Here is a 21,061-nt window from a genome sequence, read left to right on the forward strand (position 1 = left end):
AGGCGAGGAGTCAGTCCTGGCAGATGCCCCACCACAGCAGCACCCCGGGGGAGGCGGGCAGACAGGCAGGCAGGCATGGGTTGGCGGGCCCAGAAAAGCTGGTACCTTGCACAAGTAAGCCATAGATCTGCGGGGGAGTCAGTCCCAGCAGATCCAGCTACCTCACAAGGACGGCTCCCAGGCAGGCGGGCAGGCGCCTCCACTGTAGTGGCTGTGCTCAACTCGGCGGGCGCACTACAAGACGAGTTGAAGTGAGAGCTCACTTCTCAGGAAACGTAGTGGCTGTGCTACGGGAGATCGGTGGACTGCTGGAGCTTAGCTTTTTCTCTGAGGGGAAGTCCATGAGTTGAAGTGACAGCTTGCTTCTCAAAGACAGGGTTACAGCGGAAGAGGGGTGGGACGAGACCGGGGAGAGAAGCTGGACCAGCTTCTGCTACTAATCCTCACCCACATCCTGGAGGACCACAGCATCCCACACAAAGTGGCTGTGGTGAAGTCAATGGCTGTCATGAGTTGAAGTGAGTGCTCACTTCTCAGGAGGAAACGTAAACTGTCCCTATGCAGACAGTGGTTGGGGAGAGAGGCACGGCCAGCTGCGCCTCGACCGTAGGGGCTGTGCTCAAGTGTCTGAACTTGGAGTCGAAGCGAGAGCTCACTTCTCAGATAACTTTAATTGCGAGACTGGGGAGAGACGCTCGACCAGCTGCTGCAACTAATCCTCCTCACCCACATCCTGGTGGAACAAAGCATCCACCAAGAAGTGGCTGTGGTGAAGTCAATGGCTGTCATGAGTCGAAGTGAAAGCTCACTTCTCAGGAGGAAACTTAAACTGTCCCTATGCAGTCAGTGGCTGTGCTATGGGCGATCGGTGGACTGTTGGAGTACCTCCCACACATAGGGGAAGTCCATGAGTTGAAGTGACAGCTTGCTTCTCAAAGACAGGGTTACAGCGGAAGAGGGGTGGGACGAGACCGGGGAGAGAAGCTCGACCAGTGACTGCTACTAATCCCCACATCCTGGAGGACCACATCATCCCACACAAAGTGGCTGTGGTGAAGTCAATGGCTGTCATGAGTTGAAGTGAGTGCTCACTTCTCAGGAGGAAACGTAAACTGTCCCTATGCAGACAGTGGTTGGGGAGAGAGGCACGGCCAGCTGCGCCTCGACCGTAGGGGCTGTGCTCAAGTGTCTGAACTTGGAGTCGAAGCGAGAGCTCACTTCTCAGATAACTTTAATTGCGAGACTGGGGAGAGACGCTCGACCAGCTGCTGCAACTAATCCTCCTCACCCACATCCTGGTGGAACAAAGCATCCACCAAGAAGTGGCTGTGGTGAAGTCAATGGCTGTCATGAGTCGAAGTGAAAGCTCACTTCTCAGGAGGAAACTTAAACTGTCCCTATGCAGTCAGTGGCTGTGCTATGGGCGATCGGTCGACTGCTGGAGTACCTCCCACACATAGGGGAAGTCCATGAGTTGAAGTGACAGCTTGCTTCGCAAAATCAGCACACAGATCAAGTACTCCATTTGATCCCCGAGCTAACTAAAGGGCGACCCGTGGACTGCTGGAGTTTTCCTCCGGTTCCCGGTGGCTGGGATGGGTCTTGGCTTCTCAAAGCCATGGCACTGCTGCATATGCAGTGCAGCTTCTCGTAAGAGAGCTGTCCTACGGAAAAACGGTGCATTACTGGAGCTTAGCTTTTTCTCAAAGGGGAAGTCAATGAGTTGAAGTGAAAGGTTGCTTCGGAAGTCTATGGCTTTCATGAGTTTCAGTGACAGCTTGCTTCTCAAAGAGGGCGTTACAGCGGAAGAGGGGTGGGACGAGACCAGGGAGAGGAGCTGGACCAGCTTCTGCGACTAATCCTCACCCACATCCTGGAGGACCACAGCATCCGCAGTAGTGGCTGTGGTGAAGTCAATGGCTGTCATGAGTCGAAGTGAGTGCTCACTTCTCAGGAGGAAACGTAAACTGTCCCTATGCAGACAGTGGTTGGGCAGAGAGGCACGGCCAGCTGTGCCTCCACCGTAGGGGCTGTGCTCAAGTGTCTGAACTTGAAGTTGAAGTGAGAGCTCAAAATGTCTCCATATGAGACTGGGGAGAGAAGCTCGACCAGCAACTGCTACTAATCCCCACATCCTGGAGGACCACAGCATCCCACACAAAGTGGCTGGTAAAGTCAACGGCTGTCATGAGTCGAAGTGAGTGCTCACTTCTCAGGAGGAAACGTAAACTGTCCCTATGCAGACAGTGGTTGGGGAGAGAGGCACGGCCAGCTGCGCCTCGACCATAGGGGCTGTGCTCAAGTGTCTGAACTTGGAGTCGAAGCGAGAGCTCACTTCTCAGATAACTTTAATTGCGAGACTGGGGAGAGACGCTCGACCAGCTGCTGCAACTAATCCTCCTCACCCACATCCTGGTGGAACAAAGCATCCACCGGAGTGGCTGTGCTCAACTCGGCGCACTACAAAACGAGAAGTGGCTGTGGTGAAGTCAATGGCTGTCATGAGTCGAAGTGAAAGCTCACTTCTCAGGAAACTTAAACTGTCCGTACACACTAAGTGGCTGTGCTATGGGAGATCGGTGGACTACTGGAGTACCTCCCTCAATTGGGGAAGTCAATGGCTGTCATGAGTCGAAGTGAGAGCTCACTTCTCAGGAAACTTAAACTGTCCCTATGCAGTAAGTGGCTGTGCTATGGAAGTTCGGTGGATTGTTGGAGTACCAGCCGCAATTGGGGAAGTCCATGAGTTGAAGTGACAGCTTGCTTCTCCAAAAATCACCAGACTGGATCACGAATAGTGCATCTGATCCCTGAGCTTTCCAAAGGGCGACCCGTGGACTGCTGGAGTGTAACCTCCCTCACCCTCAATTGGGGAACTGAATGAGTTTAAGTGAAAGGTTGCTTCTCAAAGAGGGCGTTACAGCGGAAGAGGGGTGGGACGAGACCGGGGAGAGAAGCTGGACCAGCTTCTGCTACTAATCCTCACCCACATCCTGGAGGACCACAGCATCCCACACAAAGTGGCTGTGGTGAAGTCAATGGCTGTCATGAGTTGAAGTGAGTGCTCACTTCTCAGGAGGAAACTTAAACTGTCCCTATGCACTAAGTGGCTGTGCTATGGGAGTTCGGTGGACTGTTGGAGTACCAGCCGCAATTGGGGAAGTGAATGAGTTTCAGTGAAAGGTTGCTTCTCAAAATCAGCACACTGATCGGGTCACCCAGAGGACCACAGCCTGTACGTAGTGGCTGTGCTGAAGTCAATGACTTCCATGAGTTTAAGTGAAAGGTTGCTTCTCAAAGGCGAGGACTTGCCTGTTTCATTTTCGCAGCGAGACAGGCAGCTGCAGTAACAGTCAGAACCACACACACAATGACAGCTTTTGCACAGAGGCTCATGAGTTCAAGTGACAGCTTACTTCTCAAAACCATACTTCTGGATCAGGGAGTACGTCTTCCACTCCCAGGGCACTCCAAAGGGCGACCCGTGGACTGCTGGACTTTACCTCCCTCAGTTGGGGAAGTGAATGATGAGTTTAAGTGAAAGCTTGCTTCTCAAAGACGGGTTACAGCAGAAGGGGAAGAGGAAGAGGATGAGCCTGAGGAGAGAGAGAGAAGAGAGCATCCACTGTAGTGGCTTTGCTAGTGGCTGTGCTACGGGCGATCGGTGGACTGCTGGAGTACCTCCCGCACATAGGGGAAGTGAATGAGTTTCAGTGAAAGGTTGCTTCTCAAAATCAGCACACAGATCAAGGACTCCATTTGATCCCCGAGCTATCTAAAGGGCGACCCGTGGACTGCTGGAGTTTAACCTCCCTCACCCTCAATTGGGGAAGTGAATGAGTTTCAGTGAAAGGTTGCTTCTCAAAATCAGCACACTGATCGAGTCACTCAGATCCTGGAGGACCACAGCCTCTATGTAGTGGCTGTGCTGAAGTCAATGACTTCCATGAGTTCAAGTGAAAGGTTGCTTCTCAAAGGCGAGGACTCGCCTGTTTCATTTTCGCAGCGAGACAGGCAGCTGCAGTAACACTCACAACCACACACACAAGGACAGCTTTTGCACAGAGGCTCATGAGTTCAAGTGACAGCTTGCTTCTCAAAAAACCATACTTCTGGATCAGGGAGTACGTCTTCCACTCCCAGGGCACTCCAAAGGCCGACCCGTGGACTGCTGGAGAGAGGCAGCCTGGCTAGTGGTGGTGGTGCCAGGCATTGCCTTGCCCCCTGCTTGCACCTCACCTAAACACGTGCAGTCAATCATGGAGTCTTTTGGAACTGGGTGGAAAACTATCCGGATGAGTTGACTAAGCTGTACCGGACGCCACAGAAATGAAATGAACTCAAGTGCGGTGCTTTGCCCTCACAGTCAGTCACACACACGCACGGTGACAAACTCTGCCTAGTGCCTAAAGAGAGGAATGTAATGATTCAGAGTTGATGTTGTGAACTGTAACACAGCCACTAAATAATAAGAATAAGAATAAGAATAAGAATAAGAATAAGAATAAGAAAAATATAATTAAAATAATAATAAAAAGAAAAAACCAGCCTGCCTGAACTGTAGTGTGCCTGCCAACCCAAGGAGGGGTGGAATTAAAGGGAGCCTGCCTGTCACTCCCACGAGGGCTTGAGGGTGGGGTATCCCAGCAGGGGGAGATTGCCCTTCAGAAAGACCAGCTGCTCCACCAAGTCCGGCTCCAAGCGAGAGCGGTGAGTGGTCACTATGTCGCCCGCCATAGAGAACACCCTCTCGCTTGGAACACTGGTGGGTGGGCAGCTGAGTCGATCCATGGCCACCCGCGCCAGGTCCGGCCAAATCTGAAAACGGGATGACCAGTAGGCCAGGGGGTCCATGGAGGAGTCCTCGATGGGCTCTGACAGGTAACGCTGCACGGTGGTTGCAGCGTCATCCTGGCTGGTGGCTGGGGAGGGTCTCTGCCCAAACACGGTGTGCAGAGCCTCTTCCCAATAGCCCTCGCCTGTGCTGCTGCTGGGAGGGATGCACGTGAGGCTGCTGCTGGTGCTGCTGGTGCCTCTGCGGGGAGGGGTGGCCTGCTCCTCTGCCTCACTCTGCCCCACCCTCTTGGCCCATGCCGCCCGCACTTCGCCCACCAGCGTTTCCACCCAGTGCTGCCTGCTATTTGGCCCACAAAGCCCATCCTTCACACGAGGGTCGCACATGGCTGCCAACATGTGGACCCTGTCGGTTTGGATGGGCTCCAGCCTCCGCGTCACGCCGTCCCTCAGCCTAGTCACCGCTTCGCGGACCTCGGGCTCGAAGCGCCTGCTGGTGACGGGATCCCTGTACTCCAGAAAGTCGCCCATCTGTTTCTGGAGATGCCTGCATACAGGGATCACCTGGCTGAGGAGGGCAGAGCTTTTGCTCAGGGTCTCGGTGGCGTTCAGGAACGGCTTGAGGACCGCCACCAGCTGGGACATGGCGTCCCACTGCTGCTTGCCCAGGTGGTGGACGCCCATGTCCCTGACCCTGAACAAGTCGTGGATGGCACGCTGTTGCTCCACCATCCGCTCCAGCATCAGGTAGGTGGAGTTCCAGCGTGTCAACACATCCTGCACTAGCCTGTGCTGCGGGAGATTCAACTCCTCCTGCTTCTCCCGCAGCAAGCGACTGCCCTTGACGCTGTGGTGGAAATGGCCTGCCACCTTTCTGCAGCTCTCCAGGAGGTTACGGATCCTGGACAGGGGACCGAGGTTGGGCTTGCTGCTGCCCATCCCAAGGCCATCCCTCACCACCAGGTTCAAGACGTGCGCAATGCAGCGGACGCCCTCGAATCCGCCGTCGCGCACCGCCTTCACCATGTTGGCTCCCCCGTCCGTGACCATGTAACCGCGGGTGACCTTCTGCCCAGCTAGCCACCCATCCACCATGCGGTTCATGGCCTCCGTAATCTCCGCTGCCGTGTGGGACTGGTCCAACACTTGCGTGTGGAGGAGGGCCCAGCAGTAGCCCTCCTTGCCAGTCCCTGTAGTGCTGGATCCTTCCTGCCCCACGGCTGCCCACCAGTGTGCCGTCAGGGACAGGTAAGCGTGCACTCCGCCCTCGCTGGACCAAATGTCCGAGGTGAAGTGCACCATCCGTGCCTCTGCCTGGCACAGACGACCCAGCACTAACTCCCTGCAGGAACGGTACAGGGAAGGCACCACCCGCCTACTCAGGGTGGTGCGACATGGCAGCTTATAGTATGGCACCACAAGCGCCATCAGCCTCTTGAAGCCTGCGTTGTCGACAAGGCTGAATGGCTGGTCGTCCAACGCCACCATCTCACCGATTGACGTGGTGATCTGGGAGGGCGTTGGAAAACGCCATCTTGTGGTTCCATACTTCCCCCACCCCATTTCCGGCAGGGTTGCCTGCCTAACCCTTGTGGGGATGGGAGATGGAGAGCTGAGACTGGAAGTGCCAGCAGCAGCAGCAGCAGCAGCAGCCGCCGCCTTCGGCTTTCCCCTGGAACCAGTCGCCTTGCCCGCCTCTTTCCCCAGCAAGACCGACTGGTGCTGCCTCTTAAGATGCATCTTCATGCTGCTGGTTCCATAATGCCCTGTCGATGAACCCCTGCTTAGGCTGAGTTTGCAGTGGTGACAGATAGCAAAGCGGGGATCCGCTCCCAACTCAAAGTGGTCCCACACGATGCTTGTCTTTCGTTTCCGTGGTGACACCACCAATTGCCCGCCTGAGCTCTCTGGTGTTGCCACAGAAACAGGGGTGTGGGATGAGACTGGGGAGAGAGCCTCGGCCTGCTGCTGCTCCTCCTCAGCCCCCACATCCTGGAGGCCCACCGCCTCCTCCTCCTCCCCCCCCCTCCACTATGCTGAGGACCTCGTCTAGGTCCATCAGCGGGCTCGTGGGCTGAAAGGAGAATGAAGGAGTTGGGGATACTCCTCCTCCTCTAATGGCACTGCTGCCACGTGCCTCTTGCAAACGGGCACTTTTCCCATTCCCACCCTCAAAAAGAGAACGCCGGGCACAAGTTGCAGAAGAGAGTGGCTCTGCCTGCTGCTTGTCCTGCTTCTGTTTTGGAGCAGTTAGCCAAGGAGTTGCCCGTTTGAGTTTCACAGGAGGAGAGGCAGCCTGCTTACTGCTGGCAGCCTGAGCCTTGCTGCTTTCAGCACGCCTGCTTCCTCTTTTCATGATGACTAATAAAATATTAATACTACTAATACTATGTATAAGGTACTACTAAGAATATGTATAAGAAGAATATAATATGTTTAAATGTAGGGAAATGGGACAAGAACAATAAAATATACTACTACTAATATGTATGAGAATATACTAATATATATATATACTACTAAGAATATCTAAAAGAATATAATAATATGTTTAAGAATATTACTAATAAATGTAGGGAAATGGGACAAGAAATGGGACAACCACTACTATAAGAAGAACAAAATATGAATACTACTAATAATATGTATGAGAATATATACTAATAGACTACTAAGACTATGTAAAAGAATATAATAACAATATGTTTAAGAATAGGGAAATGGTGTGCGTATGCTTTCCCCAAAATGCTCAATCTGTGGCTGCACAAAAGCAGCCCACTCCGTCCAAGTTACACAGAGAAGAAAAAGAGAATCAATTTTTTTTGGTATATTTTGGTATATAGAAGATAGAAGGAAACACAATCAGGATTTAAGAGAGGGGAGGGGGGAAAAGAACCAACCACTACTATAAGAAGAACAAAATATGAATACTACTAATAATATGTATGAGAATGTATACTAATAGACTACTAAGACTATGTAAAAGAATATAATAATAATAATATGTTTAAGAATAGGGAAATGGTGTGTGTATGCTTTCCCCAAAATGCTCAATCTGTGGCTGCACAAAAGCAGCCCACTCTGTCCAAGTTACACAGAGAAGAAAAAGAGAATCAATTTTTTTTTGGTATATTTTGGTATATAGAAGATAGAAGGAAACACAATCAGGATTTAAGAGAGGGGAGGGGGGAAAAGAACCAACCACTACTATAAGAAGAACAAAATATGAATACTACTAATAATATGTATGAGAATGTATACTAATAGACTACTAAGACTATGTAAAAGAATATAATAATAATAATATGTTTAAGAATAGGGAAATGGTGTGCGTATGCTTTCCCCAAAATGCTCAATCTGTGGCTGCACAAAAGCAGCCCACTCCGTCCAAGTTACACAGAGAAGAAAAAGAGAATCAATTTTTTTTGGTATATTTTGGTATATAGAAGATAGAAGGAAACACAATCAGGATTTAAGAGAGGGGAGGGGGGAAAAGAACCAACCACTACTATAAGAAGAACAAAATATGAATACTACTAATATAATATGTATGAGAATATATACTAATAGACTGTGTAAAAGAATATAATAAAATATGTTTAAGAATATAAATGTAGGGAAATGGGACAAAAAGTGTTTTTGTATGCTTTCAAAAGAAAGCTTTCACAAAAGCAGAACAGTCAGGCTTTAATACAGGGAAGGGGGGGGCAACCAACCCAACCAACCCAAACACACACTCCAAAATTCAAAAATAAAGTTTATATTAAATCAAAGTAAGGGGAAAACACAGGGCAAACTAAGCTATAAGTCAGAAAGAAGCAAACAAACACACACACGCGCCAAACTAAACCTATATTAATCTATCTCCAAAGCAGGAGCACTAGCTAAGTAAGTGTTCCCTCCACGAACGCCAACCCACAAAGAGACACAAAACAGAAAGTTCTCAGGGTGGGTCTGCCTTAGTCCCCCCTCCAACGCTGGGATTGGAGGAGGATGCTTTCTGAGGAGATCAATTCTCATCAGGATTGGGAGTTGAATGTGCCTGTCATCGCTTCCAAAAAAATAAAAAAATAAATAAAAAAAAACCCAAACCCCGATTTTTAACAAAATATTGCACGTGAACCACAGCACGCAGAAAGTTGAGAGTAGTCTCAAAATGACCCCCATCCACGACTCTCTGTGCACAAGAATTTTCAGAACGATAGCTTAAACCCCCCCCCCCAGTTATCCCCGATTCTTTTCCGCAATGCAATCCTATGGGCGAAAAGCCGAAACGCCGTTTGAGCCGCGCGGTTGACCCGATTTTCACAAAAATATAGCACGCGACACGGACAACGCAGAGAGGTGAGAGTGGTCTCAAAATGACCCCCATCCACGACTCTCTGAGCACAAGAATTTCCAGAACGATAGCTTCAAAAACAACGTAGTTATGCGCGATTATTTGCCGCAATGCAATCCTATGGCGAAATGTTTTCAAGATGGCGACCGGAGCGCTCTGCCTGAACTCGGAGCTCCGAAAAATGGTCGCATCTCTTCGCCTTGCTTCTAGGGGTCCACGGTCCGCTCCTACTCCGCCTCTGGGTAAGGCGGAGCAGGCCAATCCGCTACTGCTTCTACGCTCCTAATCGGAGCGGAGCACATCCCTAATTTATAGCAATATCCCAAATCTCTTTATACCAAACCTCAACATGATAATCTCCTTGTACCTTCTAGTTCCTAGATATGATCAACCTTGCTGCTGTCAGCAAATTCGTTATCAATTCTTTTGTGTCTTTATTACATTTTAAATCTCCATATAATGATAGCAATGCCAACTGTAGGTGTCTTAAAAGGTTGTCCCACAGAGGAGGGCCAGGATCTCTTCTCGATCCTCCCAGAGTGCAGGACACAGAATAACAGGCTCAAGTTACAGGAAGTCAGATTCTGGCTGGACATCAGGAACAACTTCCTGACTGTTAGAGTAGTACGACAACGGAATCAGTTACCTAGGGAGGTTGTGGGCTCTCCCACACTCGAGGCCTTCAAGAGGCAGCTGGACAACCATCTGTCAGGGATGCTTTAGGGTGGATTACTGCATTGAGCGGGGGATTTGGATTCGATGGCCTTGTAGGCCCATTCCAACTCTACTATTCTATGATAAGGTAAAAGCTGCATCCTCCAGTATCCTGCTCCCAAGCTATTCTTGGCTTTATAGACCTTTACAAAACCATAAACTTGGTCTTGTATTATTTATTTATTTATTTATTACATTTTTATACCGCCCAATAGCCGAAGCTCTCTGGGCGGTTCACAAAAATTGTAGCAGATGGGAAACCAGTGCAGAGCCTTCAGCAAAGGTGTTTGATGCTGATAATGAAAGAACCTGAAAACACAGAGACATTCTACACTAACTGAATCGTCTGGAAAGCCTCAAGGGGGAGCTCCACATAGAGAGCATTACAGTCACCCATATTTGAAATGTCAAGCATCTGCACCACCATGGCTCAGCTCAATCTTTCCAGAAGCAGTTGTATCTGGCATCCCAGACAGGGCTGTGAAAAGGCACCCTCAGCCACTGAGGTTACTTAGAATCATGGAATAGTAGAGTTGGAAGGGGCCTATAAGGCCATCGATATCACAATGGATTCTCAAGAGGTACAGGAGTCCATTTGCAGCATGTTTTGTTAATAATCTCTGCACCATTCAGAATAAATCCCACTGGGGCTTCTTGAGGATACCATGGAGGATTCCAAATAGACTCTCTTTCCAGCCCATACTGCCATACAGTAGGAACAATTGTGCGCTTGTAAAACATTTTTAGTCTTCTTCACAGCAAGTCTTTCACCATTTCTGGTGGTCCTGTAAAAGGAAAGGGAAATACCTGCCATGGTTGCAGCCTTTGCTGATCCAGACTGTTTCCTCCACCCACCATCTTTATTCGCTTTGAACTGGATGAATACGCAGCATTTAACGCATGGGCCATGGCTTGGACCCCATTGTAAGTACTGTAGCTGTCTTGAGACAGAGCCCTCTCGACCTCCTCCTGGGACAGCGTTGACAGTTTCTCTTTCTCTAGACATCTTTTCCAGATTCTCTTGGAGAACTCATGCTTCGAACGGAAGCACTGAAAGGCTCCATCCCAAAATTGATTCAGAGCAGTAGAATAAGGGTAGTAGTAGTCGTTCTTTGTGTTTTTGTGTGTCTTCCCTTTGAAGGTCCAAGAACGATGGATGAACCTGAAGCCATTAGGTTTAAGAGTCAAGATGAGATCAATTTCAGGAAATGTTGTTGTGATCCAGAGTTTCCCCCCAGTTTTTTTCCTTGCAAGATCAATTTCCGTATAGATAACTGGAAGAAGTCCAGTGTGAGGGTTTACATGGAGTACAGCTACATTGGTTTTTCCCCACACACCAGATGGTACCATCAAAGGAAGTTCTACGAATCCTTTTGTGAAGGCAACACAAATTCTATTGCTGGCCATCAGAGGTATCAAGATGCTTATGAATCTGTCTCCACTTTCATCTCCTGGAGCAATGAGCCCAATCCAGGTCCATCCAAAATGCAGGAGCACTTTGATAATCCCCAGGTACTGGGTTTCTTCCTTTGGGGCCATCCGGTAGATAAATGGGAACTGAGTTTTATCTTTAGGACCATGAGAAGCAATGTCAAAACTGATCTAGTGTGGGAAGAAGGAGAATGGAGTTTTTAACTGTTTTCTTTCCAGGATACGCAGATGGTTATTAACCTGAAAGCATAAATGTCTAACAAAATGCCTGTCACTAGGATAGGTGTGAGCATAAGTTGAGGTGGAAAACCAGAATATCTCAAGGGTCCTTTGTGGTGCAGCCATTCTTGTGCGATTTCTTGAAAGAAGTGCAATGGCATATTTCTCGGGGGTGGGGGGTGGGCAGAGAACCTAAACCACCCCACCCAGTGAGAAAACCACAGCATCCCTCAAAGGCAGTAATGCGAACCATTCTTTTATTCTAAAAACATGAATTCACTGTGCTTGAGGACACTCCTAGATGTTATTATTTCCTGATTCCTGAACAGGTGAAGGTAGACAGTTATTAAGTGACAGAAAAGAATAAAATCAAGTTGTACAATAGAATTCAGTACATGGAATAACCCAAGGCATTTTAACCATGGGTCTTCTTCAGTTGTCTATTGTATAAAAAGGTGTATGAACAAAAACACACAAACACAAGGGCTTTTGCTCCGAACCCAATTCCTACCTGTGGGATTTTGTAGATGTCTGACATGACTGAAATCATGATGGAGAGGTTCGATACAAGCCCTTCAAGAATGGCCAGGACATTATTCTTGATCTCTCTACCACAGATGTAATTTGGGAGGTTGCTTTCCCCACCAGCAAGTAGTTGTAACAAGGCATAAGAAGTCATTCTTTCATGATAATTTGCCTCATAGATGTTGTAGCCCAGAGTGATGTTAGGTAAGAGCCCGGGATTCTGATTGATCTCTTCAATGGCAAACATGAAGGACAAGATGTTGAAGTATCTCATCAATAGCTTTCTGCAAAACAATAAATATGAATGAAAATAGACCTGTCATGCTGTTGTCCTCCATTCAAGAAAAACAAAATCTCTCTCTTTGTTTTCTAAATCTATAGTCATCTTCAAGCAACATGCATGTCAGAATAGCTGATCTTCACATAATAGTTTGAAAGAGGATTAGAAAGGGAAAGAAAAATACTCTGGATAAACGACTGGCTACGAAGGTGGTGCCGACATGAGAGTTTTGGATTCTGGGACCACGGGCTGCACTACTTGGAACATGGACTGCTGGCAAGGGATGGGTTGCACCTCACAAGGGCTGGAAAGAATGTGTTCGGCCACTGCATGAAGAACTTGATCAGGAGGGCTTTAAACTGAATCTTACGGGGACGGGAGAAGTAAACTTCGAAGCAACAATGGATGAAGGCCAATGCAGCACAGTACGGAGAACAACTCCAATAGTGCCCCAAAATAGTGTCTGCACCAATGTAGGAACAAAGCCAGACTATAAAACACATGGTCTTCGATGTCTGTATACTAATGCCCAGAGCATGGGAACAAACAGAATGAACTTGAACTCTTATTACATGAAGGCAAATACGACTTGATAGGTATGTTGATTTTCCTTTTTCCATATTTCTGGATTGATCTGCAAATCCTGGATAAAGTGTGGAGTCAGCAAAAGACAATCCCTGAAAGGTCAACTTTGCAGATGGGATTGATTGAATAATTGGACTATGACAGAGTGTTAATTTTTCTATTAGTGCCAATTATGTATTGCATCATTTGTACTGAGAAGTGTATATAAAGAGTGTTTGGAATCACTGTAACCAGATTAATTAATCACTCTAGTTGCTGTGAAGCCTGTTGTAGGCTGTATATCTTGTGACCATATGTGAGTATTAAATTGTACATTGTCTTGCCATAACTAAATTATTTTGTGCCAGTAAAGTATTTATTTTTGTACACTACAAACAAAAATCTCTGCCTTATATTTCTTGAGTCTTTGCTGTATTCATAGTTAAGGGCCGCTGTTTACTCTGCTATCACTGTGAGTCTGTTTTGTACAGCACGCTTAAGTTCAGTGATTACTCCGACAAGGTATAACTGAAACTTGGTGGGATGACTCCCATGACTGGAATATAGCAATTGAAGGATATAACCTGTTCAAAAAGAACAGAAGAAATAGAAAGGGAGGTGGAGTTGCAATATATGTTAAAAATACCTATCCCTGTACAGAAATACAGGTGGATCAGACTGGGAGCCCCATCGAGAGCATCTGGATTAAAATAAATGGGGCAAGGAATAAAAAGAACATGATAATCGGAGTCTACTACCGACCACCCAATCAAGGAGAAGAAGAGGATGATACTTTTGAGAAACAAATTGCCAGTGTTTCAAGGAACTGTGATGTAGTAGTGATGGGGGACTTCAATTACCCTGATATCTGTTGGGAGACAAATACTGCCAAAAGCAGCCCTTCCAAGAAATTGAAGGAATCCACCCTAAAACATAAATGTTTGTATTCTTGTTGAGGACAATGGTTATACCATATTGCAAGGTAAATAAATATGTGTTTGTTGCTTAAAGACAACAGAAGATTTGACTGGCTTTTCTCCTCATTTCTCCCACCAACTCCGAGCATGGAGACACAGCATCATTGTTGTGCAACTCATTGTTTTCTCGCTCCCAACGCCAGCACCCTTTCAGCCACTGGGGTTCTTGCTCCCAAGGAAAATTCCTCTCCCTTGGATCAGAGCACCAAATGCAGTTGTTTTTCTGAGCACATATCTATGTGGCAATACGTTCTTAACCTCTATTTGCTTGGGTGGGGTGTGCTTATGTCTGCGATCTTGCGCAATGGCACAAAAATGCTTGAACAGTATTTAGATGAGCATACCAATATCTTCTTGCCCAAGTCCTTGTCCATTTCAGCCTCCACTTCTACACTTCCCTAGCAAGTGAACACCTGCCATGTTTCAGTTCAGTCTGTTGTTCCATTTTCTCAGCGTAGACTATAGAACCTACATGTTACCATTCCCACCCTAAAATTTCTGGTTATAATGAAGAAATGAGATTTTGCTGATTCACCCTGAACGTAAGGCCGTGACTGTGGATCCATAATTCTCCATAATTCCCATTTTGCAGTTGAATAAGCAATTTTGAACCTACATAAGAACATAAGAAGAGCCATGCTGGTTCAGCTCAAGGGTCCATCTAGGACATGGTGCAACCTTCCCAGCCATGTTTCCCATCATTCAAATACTGAAGGTTGCATTTAGCCATCAGGACTAGTAGCCATTGATAGCCTTCTCCTGCAGGAATTTATCCAACCCCCTTTTCAAGCCGTTCAAATTGGGGGCCTTCACTACATCTTGTGGTAGTGAGTTCCATAGTTTAACTATGCACTGTTTGAAGAAGCCTTTTCTTTTATCAGTCCTGAATCTCCCACCAATCAGCTTCATGAGATGACCCATTGGATTCTAGTATTATGGGAGAGGGAGAAAAATGTCTCCCTATCCACATTCTCCGCACCAGGCATATTTTGTACACCTCTATCATGTCCCCCCTCAGCCTCACTTAAGTTGCACAATCCCAGTTGTTGTATCATTCCCTCATAGAGGAGATGCTCCAGTTCCTTGATCATTTTAATTGTCCTTTTCTGCATTTTTTCCAGCTCTTCAACAGCCTTTTTTAGGTGTGGCAACCAGAACTGTACATAGATTAATATAAAGGCGGAATGATACTGGCAGTTTTATTCCTTTTCTAATAATGCCTAATGTGGATTTCCCCTGCTTTACAGTGGCCAGCCACCGGGTTGACATTTTCATCAAGGCTTCCACCAGAACCCCAAGAGCTCTTTCTTGGTCAGTAACCACCAGCTGAGATCCTATCACATTGCATTTGAAGTTGGTGTTGTATTGAACCACATCTGCTATATGGATGCCCACTCTCCCAGCCTGGGGAGATCCCTTTGGAGCTCCTCACAAACCTTTTTTGTTTTAACCATCTTAAATACTTTGGTGTCATCACCCATTACTTGGCCACTTCACTGCTCAGTCCTAATTCTAGATCAATTAAGAACAAGTTGAAAGGAATTGGTCCCAGTATATATCCCTGTAGGACCACAGAATTTACTTCCCTTCATTTGGAGAATTTATTTTTCCCCCTTCTCTCTGCTTTCCATTCTCCAACCAGTTGCTGATCCATAAGAAGATCTCTCCCCTTATTCCATGACTGCTAAGTTTGCTCACGAGTCATTGGTGAGGGACTTTGGCAAAACCTTTTTGCAAGTCCAAATAATTAATGTCCACTAGATCAACCCTGTCTCCATGTCTACTGACATTCTGTGACAGGACTTACCTATGAGGAAGATGTGTTGATTCTTTTTCAGAAGGACTTGTCCTTCTATATGCTAACTAATCTTGTCTTTAATAATGCTTTCAACTAATTTACCTGTAAGAGATGTTAAACTATTTTAGCTTGTAATTTCCTGAATCCCCTCTGGATCCTCACTTGTTTTTTAGAAATTGGGGTTAGATTGGCCAACCTCCAGTCCTCTGGTACAGAGGCTGAGCTTAAGGACATGTTGCATGTTTTGGTTAGAAGACCAGCAATTTAATATCTGAGTTCTTTGAGAACGCTATGATGGAAACCATCCTGGCCTGGTGATTTATTTGCTTTTTGTTTTTCATTAGGGTTGAGACCACCCCAAAGAAGGAACCACTTTACCTCCACCCTGTGTCTTCCCACTGGGTTTAAAAGCAAATAACATCTTTCTTTTCATTGAAACTTCACAAAAACAACAAAAACAACCCAAAACAAACAAGAAAAACCCTAATTATTCAACAATATGTGTTCATACTGAACGAAATATTGATGATATTGAACGAAGCTTTACACATTATATCTGTTTAGGGTTCTGCCACAATTACTTTATTGGGGGCACTATCCAAATTAGTTCCAATAGAAAGAGCCCAAAACAAATTCCTGCGTAGGCTTCTCTCTGTCCCAGTTTCTACTAAATTGGCAACAATCTGTGCTGAATTGGGACTGATGTCATTAAAAGTTGAAGCCCTTAAATTAGCATTGGGGTTCTTTTGGTTAAAGGTGATGTTTAAACAGGCTTCTGAATTTATACTCACTGCAGTTGAGGAAATGGGATCTATCTCTTGGAAACAAAATATTCTTCTTATCGCTTCTAATATGGGATTTCCTACACCCTTTTATTTGTCACTGGGTTATGATGGAGCAAAGTCAGCACTGTTGCAACATCTTAAAGATACTGAAATGCAGTCTCAAACTACTGAAATTACAAGTTGCGCATCTAATAAGCGATTATGTGCATTTAAGCCCCTTCTTTCCTTAACCTTCTGAAATATATCAAGTATAACCTGATGGGAACTGAGCTGGCGGTGACTGAACAAGACAGAGATCTTGGGGTTGTGGTGGACAGCTTGATGAAAATATCCACCCTGTGTGCGGCCACTGTAAAGAAGGCAAACTCCACGTTAGGCGTTTTTAGAAACGGAATTGAGAATGAAACGTCCAGTATCATACTGCCGTTACACAAATCGATGGTGTGACCACACTTAGAATACTGTGTACAGTTCTGGTCACCACACCTAAAGAAAGATATTATAGAGCTGGGAAAAGCACAGAAAAGGGCAACTAAAATGATTAAGGGGCTGGAGCATCTCCCCTACGAGGGAAGGTGACATCAACCGGGATTGTTTAGCTTGGAGAAAAGGAGGCTGAGGGGAGACATGATAGAGGTGTACAAAATGATGCCTGGTGTGGAGAATGTGGACAGGGAGACATTTTTCTCCCTCACACAGAACACTAGAACCCAGGATCATCCCATGAAGCTGATTGGTGGGAGAATCAGGACAGATAAAATGAAGTACTTCTTCACACAGCGCAGAGTTAAATTATGGAACTCACTACCAAAAGATGTAATGATGACCATCAATTTGGATTGCAATAAATGGGGGTTGGATGAATTCCTGGAGGCGAAGGCTATCAATGGCTACTAGCCCTGATGGTTGTGTGCTATCTCCAGTATTCGAGGCAGTAAGCCTGCGTGCACCAGTTGCTGGGGAACATGGGCAGGAGGGTGCTGTTGCACCATGTCCTGCCTTGTTCATCCCTGGCCAATGGCTGGTTGGCCACTGTGTGAACAGAGTGCTGGACTAGATGGACCCTTGGTCTGATCCAGCAGGGCTCTTCAGGTATTATTATGTTCTTATTTGCCCTCTGTTAAGATGAGAACAGCCTTTTCCTGGGCAAGGTTAAATGTACTCCCCTTGGCAGAGGGGAACCTCCAGGGTATCCCCAAGAAAGCCAGAGGTTGTCCTTGCAACCCTTTTACTTTAGAAGATGTCACTCTCATTTTATTTTAGAATACAAAGTCTATTCCGACATTAGGAAAAATTATATCCTTCCTTTGCTGGTTCGGATGAATAAAAGGACAGAATAAAAACTGTCCTTTTTATTGAATGATTTTAACAAATATGTAACTTTTAGAACTGTTAAATTCCTTGTGCTGGCCCTGCTCTTGCACACAAAGGCCAAGGGAATGAATGAATGAATGAATGAATGAATGAATGAATGAATGAATGAATGAATGAATGTAACACATCTATGTGAAACCATATCATGGCTGGCTGCTAAATACAATAAACTTGACTTTGACTTGGAACAAAATATTGCTAATAGACATAAGAAAGAAAACAGGGTCTTAAAAAATCCGGTGGTCTTAATACCGGGGGTCCACTGGAGTCCATGTTAGGAAGCATGAAATCAAGCTTACTTACGGATCATACATTGGGCAAGAGGGTATGGAGAAGGATTCTAATTCTCTGAAGTAACTGTACTCCGAAGAAGTGATTGCAGTAACAAGGTAGTCTCCGGGCCGGTAGTATTGTGATGCTCCCTGTTGATTACTTGGGCATTCGTGCCTCTCCATTGGACACACTGCATGAAGCAGCAGCAGCAGCAGCAGCAGAGATACCTTTCTGGGTTTCACTGCTACACCTGCATGAGGACTGCTCCTGTCTGGTCCAGAATCAGTTTGTCAGAAGGAACAAGGACACTCTTCAAAGGCTGAGTCTGGTGCGAACTGAGCTTTCAGCCGAAGGAGGTTGGTGTTTCGACTAAGCTGTGTCACAAGCATGGTCATCCCAACCTGCACCAGATCTCAGCCCAAGCTTTTGTTTGGAGAAAAGCTATTTTATGCAGCACAATTTTCAAGTATGGTGCAAGAAGTTGCATCCCTCAATTAGGTTGTTTAGGTCATTGGTCTCAAAGGAAATCTATAGTCGAAGCAACACCAAAACCTCTTGAGCTGTGGCAACAACCAGAATAAATCATAATGTTCTTGATAATTACAAGGAAAAGCATCACATGTGCAACTTCATGGACTCTCTGTGACACTCAAGGGGAAAGGGCAGTTGTGGAGAAAAACATGTTTGCAAGAAGTCGCAGATGCAGCTCCATCTTCTTGACATGGCCAGAAGGCGTGCATGGCCTGAGTATTCTTAAGAAACATGAACTAAAGAACCCGCATAAAGAAAAGCTTTTAAAATCTAGGACTGGAGGGTGGGGGACATTGCTCTGTATATCTTGATAGAGTTCAAGTCCCATCAGCCCTAGACGGTGGTGAGGACTGTTGGGAGATGTAGTCCAAGCACATCTGGAGGGCTAAACTCTTCCCACCCCTGATGTACACAACAGAGCACACAACATGGGGCAGTTTCCCTGCAGTCTCCCTTTCTTGACCCTGGCAGTCACACCTCTGTGGCTGGATGAACCTGAATTGCCAGTCATCTCTACCTATAAAGCAGAAAGAGTGTGTGTGTGCTTGTGTCACGTATGTCCTGAAAAGTTTGCCAACTTTCACGTATGGTACTGCCTTAATATTGTTCACCCAGACAGGTCTTCATGTACATGAATCAGAAAAAAATCTAAAAGCATGAATTTTGGAGTTTTAAGTATTTTTTTAAAGAATGTAATAAAAAAACACTAGGTTTACACCTACAACTCCCAGCATGCCTTGAGCAGAACTCCCAGCATGCCTTGGGTGGGAGGCCAGACTTACTGGCCTTTGGCGGCCATTGTGATTCCTATACTCACTCATCCCAATTCTACATAAAAGTTAACAACCCAAATAAATGGGCTGCATCCATTTGCGGTGCCTCCTCACACCTGCTATGCGTGTTTTTAAAATCATAACTATATTCAACAGCGTGACTTTGAGAGGCAGAACTCTGGACATGCTCAAAGGCACCCTGTCCTGATATCAGTTTTCTCAGAATTTGGGGGAAACAACTGCGTTGCCTTTGCCCTTAGGAGGGAGGGGGGAGGAATGGGGGCACTCTGCACATGCCCAGAAACAGACCCAACAATGGGGGGAAGTGCCCGGCCCAGTCCCGGCCCCTCAGTACAGGCTCCTGATGGAGAACTTGGTGAGCAAGAAGTGCAGGCTGAGGCAGTCCTGGCAGGAGCTGAATCCATCCACTGACAACCGCTTAATTCCCCTCCTTCGCAATACTCCTCCTCAGTCCTCTGTTGAAGAGCAGCATCAGCAATGAGAGGAGGGAAGCACCTCTCAGAGGACATGGGCACCTGTGGGCTGCTAAAGGCATGCTGGGAGGTGTAGTACTGGCATACAGTGTGGCTAATTTTAAATAAAGCATGGGTGAGCAAACCAGGCCGGTATGTGCAAATCACGTCACTCTCTCTCAGTCCAAACTCAGCCCCCCACTTTCCTGATCTCTCACTAACTGTCCTTGTTCTCCTTCTAACAGACTTTTCTCCAACTGCCACTCGCCCCGCCCACCATTCCGTTCTAGCCTCAGCTGCCAGTCATTCCTCCATTCACCCTTCTGTTTCAATGGCATAGTCAGGCTTTTACATAAAAAACTTTATTCAGTAATTCTTGCATCTGTATTGGAATGTTGTGGTTTAGTTATAACAGGGGGAAGCAGCATAAAAAATTCACATCAAGTTTAAAGGTCTTGGAAAATATATATGTCAAGGATTGAAACAAGCCATGTTGTTTATTAATGTGACTTGATTTGCTGTTGAATACAAGTGTTGAGTAATCCATGTTCCCTCATTGAGGCTTGGCCTGATCCTGATTTATTCTAGCTCAGTAGTTTATATGTGGTATTGTAGTGTGCTCTTGGTTGTGACTGAAGCTGGTGTTCTATACCGAAACATTTCACATTTTAAAATCTGTTTATACGTGTAAATGTTTAAAAATGTAAAGGTATATAAAAACACATTTTTAGAATTTATGTTTTAAAGCTTTTAAAAATCTACAAACTGGAGGCAGTCTGTTGTAGTGGCTAAAGTATTGGACTGGGAGTCGGGAGATCCGGATTCTAGTCCCCACTTGGCAACGGAAACCCACTGGGTGACTTTGGGCCAGGCACAAACTCTCAGCCCAACCTACCTCACAGGGTTGTCGTGAGGATAAAATGGAGAGGAGGAGGATTATATATGTCACTTGGGCTCCTTGGAAGGAAAAAAGGCAGGATATAAATGCAATAAAACATCATCGTTAATAATAATAATAATAATAATAATAATAATAATAATAATAATAATGATAATAATAATGTGCGATGACTGAGTTTTTTTAAAAAAAAATGTCAGCTCATGTAACCCCTATACTGCACCAGCTTCACAGGTTATAGGTGTGTTTCTGAGAGGGGCTTTTCAGCAGTGGCCCTGTGTCTCTGGAATAAGTTTCCATCAGAGGTCCACCT

Source organism: Elgaria multicarinata, chromosome 3, assembly GCF_023053635.1.
Source record: "Elgaria multicarinata webbii isolate HBS135686 ecotype San Diego chromosome 3, rElgMul1.1.pri, whole genome shotgun sequence".
NCBI classification, from domain to species: Eukaryota; Metazoa; Chordata; class Lepidosauria; order Squamata; family Anguidae; genus Elgaria; species Elgaria multicarinata.